We start from the raw sequence: 8262 nt of genomic DNA on the forward strand, positions 1-8262 counted from the left end.
CTTGCTGTGAATGATGGTGTAATCTTTTGCTAATCTTATGTGTGGTGTAAAGAGAACTTCAAGAGTGGAGTTTGATGTGAATTCAAATTTCACTGCACTGAATTAATCTATTTAGATTAGAATGAGGCCAACCATCTTTTTTGTACTAGTTTGCATCATAGTGCAATAGCCAGTATCAGAGATATTTGTTTCTATAAAACAATTTCATCCATACCCGATTGGTTTAAGAAAAACCCGGATGGCTGAGAACCTATAAACCTAGAAATTGAAGATCTACGATTAGTTATAAAAATAAACCTTATTTGGGAAATATTTATTTTAGATGTGGAAACAATACAGTAAAACTGTAGGTTATTTAGTTTTAATAAATTTTAATATTTTCACAGGAATGTTGCTATGTTGTTCATGCTGCAATGCTTTCTGGGTAAATGATGTGTAATGTTCCAGTTGCGTGGCTCCTCCAGTAAAAACTGGTCAGTAATGTTATTAAGCCTTTTTAAATTGAACTGGAGCACAATGACCTTGATGGGAATGTAGAAATCAGAAGAAGTGAGGAGGAGGACGAGGAGGAGGAAGAGGAGGAGGAGGAGGAGGAGGAGGAGGAGGAGGAGGAGGAGGAGGAGGAGGAATCCCCTTGAAGTATCTCCTAGACTGTTTGGACTGTTTAAGGAGGAGGAGGAAGAGGAGGAGGAAGAGGAGGAGGAGGAGGAGGATGAGGAGGAGGAGGAGGAGGAGGAGGAGGATGAGGAGGAGGAGGAGGAGGAGGAGGAGGAGGAGGAGGAGGAATCCCCTTGAAGTATCTCCTAGACTGTTTGTGGACTGTTTAAGGAGGAGGAGGAAGAGGAGGAGCTGGTGTTTTGCTACAATGAAGGACAATGAAGTGTCGCTCATTGTTTCATAAGTGAAACAATGAGTGACACTCACCTCTGGTTGCACTGTGTGATCTGGTAAGTAGGGCTACTTCCATAGCTTTGTATCCGGTTGTTACTGAAGCAACACTTTGTTCGGTGTTGGTAGTGCTTTCACAGTACTGGTGTTTTAGCTCCATTAGCATTTCCAATAGCAATAGCTCCATTTTATTTTATGTATTTAAGTTTATTTGGTAGGGACAGATGCACATTGACATAGACAAAGTGAACAAAACAGCAGTTCCATGTTTGCTATAGCCAGTGATAGCATAGCTACTTTGAAAAGTAACTTTAATCAGATTACTAACTACTTGATTTGGAAAGTAACTAAGTTACATTAAAAGTAACTTTTTAGTTACTTTCAGCAGCTGCTAACAACAACGCTCTACCACCTGTTAAAATTACATTGAGTTTTCACAATAATTAATTGTAAGTTATTTTATAATGGTAACTTCAACAATATACCTCCACTCATATGGTTGAACTAAAGAGGAGATTTTTTTAATGGTTACAACAGTACCAAAAAAAGTAATTTGTGTCTTTTTATGTATTCTACGATTGTCTGGAAAACTAAGAAGGATTTTAAAGCCCCCATTCCTGCACCAGCCTCCAGGTTGTTCTTTACGGCCCTGCTTGGTATCAGCGCAGCGCACCAAGATCCTCCTGCGGCTCCATAATTCAGATGGCAACTGAATTTGTGACATTTATATAAATATTAATAATTATAATGGCGTTAGTTGCACAACTTTATAGACTCATTCATTCGTGGTTGTTTTCATGTTTATTGCGCTGTTCAGATTAGTCTCGATGTTTCCAATTCTCTGGATAGTTGGACGTAATTCACAGGTAATATATTAACAAAGACACAGCGGGACGGATCATCCGGGAAATGATGGACAGGGAGAGCCTGACAAAAAATACCTTAATGACGGACAAATTCTGGGGTTTATTATGAGTCTTTGCTTATTTCCAAGCCCAAATGAGTAAGTTCCCGTTCAAAAAACGTTTTGCAAGCGACTATAAAAGGATGATAATAATAATAATAATAAAACAAGCCCAAAGCCGCTTTTAATAATCGGACTTGGCGACAGAAACTCAAAATAGTTCCTGTTTTTCCACCAACAAAACGCGCATCTCCCTCCATTGGTTACATTTCTGTCGCTGCTGATATTGTCGCATATGTCGGTCACTTTTCAAGACCCGTAGAGTAAAAACAATTCAATAGCAAAAGAAGATCATAATGCAAAGTGATTTGGATAAGTAACTGTAGTCTGACTACTGGATTTGAAATAGCAACACGTTAGATTGCTCTTTACGAAAAAAGTGTTCCGACGTCAGTAACGCGTTACTGACGTCACTGCCAACAGCTAATTTGCAGCACTTCCCAGATTGGCTTTTAAAAAGTACCTACCTTTAAAAAATAGAAGTGATAATAAATTAAAATAGCACAAAATAATGTTGACAACATCCACAAACAAACAGTGAATCATAAAACATAAAAAATGGATACAGTTCTGTTTTTGACAAAACGTAGAAAATAATGTGAGGATCATTGAGTTCAAAAGCGTCTCTGCACAGTGAAGCGTTAAACAATTTCTAATAATTTTCTGACAGTTTATATTCCATCAGCGCTGCTTGCCTGACGTTTTTCCCAGCATCTGTAGCGCCGTGTCCGGTTCGGCAACATCTCTGCAATGTAGAGCCTGGTGTGGTGCTTACAGCCACACCGGACTTTACCACTGACACCGGACCTCCATGGGTCCAGTCAGATCGGTGATGTCAGTACCGCTCTTGTTAGCATGTCAAACATTGCTGCCTGTCTCAGCAATATTTTGACATTTTTTAATTACAGCCAATAGTGACACAGTGTGGCTTTTTCTAAAATTACACCAGTTAAACAGACTAAGTTACACTTCCTCATGTAAGTTACACTTACACGGGTAGTTATATGGCCTATATGGAAATTCAATGAATTACAATTGAAAGACAATTTATTTGACTCCAGGAGTTCCATGCTCTTAAATGGGCAATATGCGACAAGTTTAGCCACTGGTTAAAAGGACGTCATTTCACAGTCTGGACGGACAACAACCCATTAACATACATACTAACAAAGCCAAGGTTAGATGCATGTGAACAACGGTGGTTTCCAGACTCGCTGCCTATAATTTCGATCTGAACTATGTTCCTGGTAGCAAAAATGTTGTTGCTGATGCCTTAAGTAGAGAACCATTTGTTCAGTCATGCATGAGCCATCGCATTGTAACTGAACCGTATACCACACTAATTAACCAGGTGAATGGTATGTTGGACAAAACGGTCCAAGATGCATTTCGTTTTACAACCAACTGTCAGCTGGTTGTGGAGTGCACAGATGGCAATGCCGAGGTGCCCTCACCTGCTCCCCAGACATTATTAACGTCACAAGATGCGTCGGCTGTTCTTCAGGCACATGAGTCTGGAGGTTTCAGTCAGATGAGAGTCACTGATGCAGCTGTCTTGCAACTGAGTGACATTGATCAATCTACCTTGATACCAAAGAGTGAACTTGCTAATTTGCAAGGTCAGGATAGTGTGCTGGGCAATATAGAGTTGACATGAAACTGGACTTACCTGTAATTGATGTCGTTTGCACTCAGCCATCTCAGCTATGCACTAAGTCGGGTAGGCTTGTTAAGCCTCCAGCCAGACTTATATGTGAAATGAATGAACAGGTTGTGGATGGTTAAATGTCAACTGTGGACTCTCTGTTTTCCTTTGTAAAAAAATACTATTTGTCTCATAATCAGAGAGCAAAGCTTGCAGGTCTAACTGGTACTTCTGAGGGCAGACAACGTGCTGTTTTTCTAGGCAACAAACCATTCTGCCACCTTTTGGGTCGTTCTTGAACCCATGTAATCACTACTGTACGGCTGAAAAATGCACAGTACATCTATAAATAATTTTGGAGTATTGAAAAGAAGTACTGAGGTATTCTGTTTTCCAATGAAATAACGTCTTGGCCACTTTGGCACAAGTACAGCAACGTTCAGAAAATTAAAAACACTGGACTTTGAACAAGAATCAGATGACCCAGCTTTCTACCAGCATTTAAACACTCCACTTATGCACAAATCAGAGGCTGGAAGCATGAAATGAGTCTCAAAAGTCCTTGTGCACTCGTAACCGGATCTGTGCGTAAAGCCAGTTTCGTCTGTGTGTATCTAGATTTGAATTTGTAATTATCAGATTTGTGAGGTTGAAGTTAAAAAATCTGTAGAAATTTGTGTGTGCCACCAATATGTCGTCCAACTCACGGCCCGGGGGCCACATTCGGCCCGCCGTGTAAACATATCCGGCCCGTGAGACCATTTTACATTATTGTTATTAATGGCCCGTCGATATGAACAACGCCGTCGAGGGTATACCTTTTTGGCCGCGCTGATAACACAATACTGCACAGAACTACACATCCCACAATGCATTGCTTTGGCTGTCTTGTGGCGCATCTCCTGTGTCCATTCAGTCTTGCTATTACACGATAGCGTGCAGATAGCTGGAAGCCGAAGATCCCCTCACAATGGCGAAGAGAAAAGTTGATTGTGAAAACAGAGCCTTTAATAACCGATGGGAGGCTGACTATATGTTTACTGACATTGCCGGTAAACCCCGGTCTCTCATTTGTGGCGCTAATGTGGCTGTAATGACGGCACTTCGAGACAAAACATAAGATGAGCTGTTACGTCAGCCAGGAACGCCAACTCGCACTTCCATCCTTAACGCCCGAAATCTGCAGCTCCAGGGACGTGACTGCAGGATCACTGACATGTATGACATGGTGAAGGCGTTTCAAGTGAAGCTGCTTTTATGGGAGACACAAATGCAACAGTGCAACTTGCCTCACTTTCCCTGTTGCCAAGTAATGTTGAACCAAGTCAGCACAACTGTGTTCCCCAAAACGCACTTTGCCGACAAACTGAGCACTACGCGCTGAGTTCGCACGGCGGTTTAGTGACTTTGAAGCACACAAAAAAAGTTTTGAGTTGCTTTGCCACCCATTTGCCATTGATGTTGAAACTGCACCTGTGCAGATTCAGATGGAACTGATTGAGCTGCAGTGTAATGGGATACCGAAGGCAAAGTATGACACTGCAGGGCCCGCACAGTTCATTCACTCTATCCCTGCAGCAAAGCCCCAGCTCCGTCTTCATGCGGCTCGAACCTTGTGCATGTTTGGGAGCACATATCTGTGTGAGAAGCTCTTCTCAGTGATGAAGATTAACAAAACAGCACACAGAAGTCGTCTCACTGATGACCACCTGTAGTCCATCCTGAGAATCTCCACAACACAGGACTTCACACCAAACATAAAGCAACTTGTTGCCAAAAAAAGATGCCAGGTGTCTGGCTGTGATCAGAGCAAATGATCAGACCAGAGTCATAAGAGCAAAGAAAACGGAATGATTAGAATTGTTATTTCTAAAAAGTACATATTTTATGTATATTTCCAGGTTTTGTTCATATTTCTACTTTTGACAGGAAATATTTTAAGGAGAGGAATGGAGGAATCACTAGCGGAGCAAGTCAGCATCGGGCTGGGGGTCAGGGCTAATGACCGGGCCCTTTATGCCCAAATTATAAAGCTCATAATAATTAAACTTTTCAACACAGACATGCCTGCAACAGTGGAGCTTTCAAGTTTCACCACCACAGGCTCAGTTGGTAGCACTGTTGCCTTCCAGCAAGAAGGTCCTGGGTTTGATTCCCGGCCCGGGGTCTTTCTGCATGTTTGCATGTTCTCCCCTGTGTATTTTTGGGTTCACTACGGGTACTCTGGCTTCCTCCCACAGTCCGAAAGCATGACTGTTAAGTAAATTGGTCTCTCTAAATTGTCCCTAGGTGTGAGCGTTTGTGTCATGGTTGTTCGTCTTGTCTGTTTCTGTGTTGCTGGTGACCTGTCCAGGGTGTATCTCGCCCGGAACTTAGCTGGAGATAGGCACCAGCACCTCCCGACCCCAATAGGGGATGGATGAAGTACACCAAACCAAGAGAACAACAGACACATCAGGCTACTGGTCACTAATGATGAAACGACACAAATTCAAATTGGTTCAGAACCACGGATGGGTTTGGATCTTTTTGACACTTTATCAATTTCAACTCAGAGCCTGGAGCAGCTAGCAACTGCTGAAGATATGTTTATTGTTCAGGCATTGAACCGAGCACGCAGCAGCGTGCGTTGAAGCACGTATGCAGAGGCACTCCGAACCGCCAATGGTAGAAGCAGAGAACGTCGTCCTTCTGTCGCTCCGTCACTGCAGCCACAGCATCAAGAGGCTGCAACTCTCCTTGAGTCACACCTGGTAGAAGGTTGGTAGGCTGGTAGAAGGTGTACCAATCTGTAGTGCCTGGAAGCCAACAAAATGCGGTCCGCTTCTTCAGCCAGGGGGCTGAAGAAGCGGATTTCCCAAATTCCACAAGTTCATAAACTTTCCCACCAGAGACAATAACATTTTGGATCAGGTTTACTGCAATACCCCCGGAGCCTACAAGGCTGTAGCAGGTCCACATCTGGGCATGTCTGACCACATCTCAGTGGAGCTGATTCCTGTCTACAAGCCTCTGGCCTGCAGAACTAAGCCGACCACCAGAATAGTTCAGGTCTGGACTGAGGAGGCCTCCTCTGCACTTCACTGGAGTGTGTTCAGGGACGGAGCAGACTTGGAGGAATACTCATCGTCCGTTCTGTCCTATATTCAGTTCTGCACCGATGCTGTCCTCCCTGTTAAGACCATAAAAGTGTTTCCAAACCAGAAACCATGGCTGGACAGCACAGTACGGGCCCTGCTGAAAGCCCAGGATGCTGCCTACAGATCTGGAGACAGGTTGGCTTATAGCAGGGCCCGGTCGGAACTGAAAAAAGGAATTAAGCAGGCCAAGCTCCAGTACAAACAGCGGATTGAGGAACACTTCATCAACAACAACCCCAGTAGCATGTGGAGAGGCACCATGATGGACTACAAACACAGCACTCAGCTGACCAGCCGCGACCCCACCCTGCCTGACACCTTAAACAGCTTCTTTCCTGCTTTGACACAGTGGGCAGCAGAGAAGCTGTACATCTACCCCGACTGGAAGAGCAGTACCAGCCTCTCGTCCTGCAGCAGCACCAGGTGACGTCCACCCTGAGGAGGATCAACACCCGCAAAGCTACAGGACCAGACAAGGTGTCAGGCCAGACGCTGAAAACGTGCGCCGACCAGCTGGCAGGAGTGTTTCTGGACATTTTCAATCTGTCCCTGCAGTTCACCATGGTTCCTGAGTGTCCAAGTCTTCCACCATCATCCCTGTACCGAAGAAGACGACCATCACCAGCCTGAACGATTACCGGCCCGTCGCTCTGACCCCGGTGATCATGAAGTGCTTTGAGAGGATTCTTCTGAGGTACATCAGACACTTCATCCCTGCAGACCTGGACAGCCTCCAGTTCGCCTACAGAGCGAACCGGTCAACAGAGGATGCTGTCTCCATCACTCTGCACACAGCCCTGACCCATCTGCAGCATCCCAACACTTACGTCAGGATGCTATTTGTAGACTTCAGCTCAGCATTTAACACCATCATCCCAGACAAGCTGGTGCTGAAGCTACTCCAGGTGGGGCTGCCTGCTTCACTGTGCCACTGGATCAGAGACTTCCTCACCAACAGGCCTCAGGTGGTGAGAATAGGTGGCTCAACATCGTCCCCACTGGTCCTCAACACAGGCACACCGCAGGGCTGTGTTCTCAGCCCAGCTCTCTTCACCCTGTTTACACACGACTGCGTGGCCATCCACCCCACCAACACAGTCGTCAAGTTTGCGGACGACACAACAGTAGTGGGTCTCATTTCAGACAACAACGAGACCCACTACAGAGAGGAGATTCAGCAGCTCACTCAGTGGTGTTCAGCCAATAACTTGGTGCTGAACACAGGGAAGACCAAGGAGGTCATTGTGGACTACAGAAGGTCCAGGAGGACGGGTCACACTCCCCTTCTCATAGATGGAGAAGAGGTGGAGCGTGTGGACAGCATCAAGTTCCTGGGCCTCCACATCACGTCTGACCTCTCCTGGAATACCAACACCTCCCACCTGGTGAAGAAAGCACAACAAAGGCTCTTCTTCCTCAGGAAACTGAGACGGGCTGGACTTTCCTCACGGCTGCTCGTGAACTTTTACAGGGCGACGATCGAGAGCGTCCTCTGCCTCAACGTGACTGTGTGGTATGGTGGCTGCACAGCACTGGAGAGGAAACAACTGACACGGGTGGTGAGAACAGCACAAGGCATTGTGGGATGCCCTCCCAGACCTGGACTCTATTTACATAGGCCGGTC

The sequence above is a fragment of the Poeciliopsis prolifica genome, unplaced genomic scaffold (genome assembly GCF_027474105.1).
Source record: "Poeciliopsis prolifica strain line A6 unplaced genomic scaffold, Auburn_PproV2 SCAFFOLD086, whole genome shotgun sequence".
Classification (NCBI taxonomy): domain Eukaryota; kingdom Metazoa; phylum Chordata; class Actinopteri; order Cyprinodontiformes; family Poeciliidae; genus Poeciliopsis; species Poeciliopsis prolifica.